Source organism: Scyliorhinus torazame, chromosome 4, assembly GCF_047496885.1.
Source record: "Scyliorhinus torazame isolate Kashiwa2021f chromosome 4, sScyTor2.1, whole genome shotgun sequence".
In the NCBI taxonomy this organism is placed as follows: Eukaryota; Metazoa; Chordata; class Chondrichthyes; order Carcharhiniformes; family Scyliorhinidae; genus Scyliorhinus; species Scyliorhinus torazame.
In genome coordinates, this window is record NC_092710.1 from 49721264 (window position 1) to 49723110 (window position 1847).

Below are 1847 nucleotides of genomic sequence, written 5' to 3' on the forward strand. Positions count from 1 at the left end.
GCTACAGGTGCAGTCAAAACTTTTACTGACATTTTTAAATTATTGAATTAATCATTTTCTGTCAATTCAAGGCCAGCCATTGAACTACGTAGCTCATCTTTTGTTTGACCCGAGCCTTTCCTGTCTCTACTTGCGCGTTTTGTTTTCTTGGCAAAACGATTGAAAAGGTTCTAACAGTGTTCTTTTAAAACATAAAAATGTTTGAAAATTCAAATTGAATTATTGCAACTTGCAAGCTTAGCTCTGATCTCAACTCAGAACTAAATTTACGATTTGCTTAACACAAACTTGTATAACATTTACAACTTAATTAATTCTTTATCTTAACAATTTTTCTTGAAACGAGTTTTTTTTACATTCACAAAAATGTTGGCAAAGTCAACTATCATCTCCAGATTTACACTTTTTAAAATGGTGTCAATGATCTTCTTTAAGTTTCTATTAATTCACAAATAAAATGAGATAAACATTATTTCAAGTAAGTAAAACTTAAGATTCTGGCAATTTCAATCAATTGCTTTCGAAAATAATAACTTTTATCAAAGAGGTGGAGAAACCCACTGGTTTCCTTTAATTAATTCAAAACGTAACTTTGCTGGAGTTCACTGACTCAAAGGAAAGGTATCCGATTACACTATAGGCTGCTGCTGTTATCATCGATTTCATCGAGACGACCTTTCTGTACCAACCGCGAGTGACCAGACTAATCAGACGATAAGAAGAGGGGAACAATCAATGCGCGGTCATTTTCCAGCTGTACATTGTGGGCCCTTTTTCCCCATCCTCCTGTTCATAATCAGTCAAATTCTGATTTCGCAGTTGGTCAGAACCGTCTTGAGAAATCCCGGGTTTCGGCACTAATTGTCAAATCCCAAATTTCTTTACCCGTCAGTCTGGCCTCAATAAAAGTCGAGATGGATTTGCAGTTACAGCATTAGTTATTTTATTTGGCTTGCAAGCTTGATTCATCTCAGAGGCATAAGACACATCCAGTCTACTACACCCCGGAAAGCGAATGAACAAAGAGACAAAGGGATCTCTGCAAATCAATTCAAATGGTATCACGTTTCACCTACACGATTCCCATAGGTCATCCTATACCCCTCCTGACCTAGTAAGACATTCTGATTGGCTCACTTCCAATCCCTTCCACTGGCCCCTATTACCCAGCATCATTTTCTCCTCCTTTGGTGAACAATTGTTCAATATAAAAGCAAATTACTGCGGATGTGAAATCTCAAAGAAAAAGGGGAAAAGATGGAAAATCTCAGCGGTTCTGGCGGCATCTGGGAAGAGAGAACTGAGCAATTTTTTCGACTCAGGGTGACTCTTCGGCAGAGCAAATCAGTTAATCATTCAATCGTTACACTCTGTTGTCATTGCTATACTTTTAAAATGTTCCTCCAGGTTTTCTTGAGGTAAATCCTATTATGCATTCAAAGGAAAATACCGCGGATGCTGCAAATCTGCGAGAGAAACTAAAAGTGAGAGTATAAAATCTTTAAAATTCTGAGGTTATCCGTGGTGCCAGACACAGAGTTAAAGTTTCAAATGCGCGTGATCCTTCTACAAGGCTGAAGCGAGGAGGAAATGCGATGGTGTAGGTGAGCAAAATTGAAGATGAGCGGAAAATGTGAGTTTAAAGGTTTGAAAAAATTGCTTCAGCACACAAGTGAACGCAAGTTTTAAGGCTCGCGTTGCAGGGATTGTGCCAACATTTTCTGCATTCACCATGAAAAGTTGAGCATCACTCCAGCTGTTAATTTCCAGTGAAGGCACTGCTGAGATTTAAACTCAGGATCTCCTGTTTACTAGACAGGCGCTTTAACCATCTAAGCCACAGCACC

General features: G+C 38.7%; 1 non-coding gene across 1 annotated transcript; it reads right to left on the minus strand.

Moving 5' to 3' along the window:
* Positions 1–1773: 1773 nt before the first annotated feature.
* On the minus strand, positions 1774–1847 carry trnat-agu (transfer RNA threonine (anticodon AGU)). Its single transcript has one exon. It is a non-coding gene; the product is annotated as a tRNA-Thr (tRNA).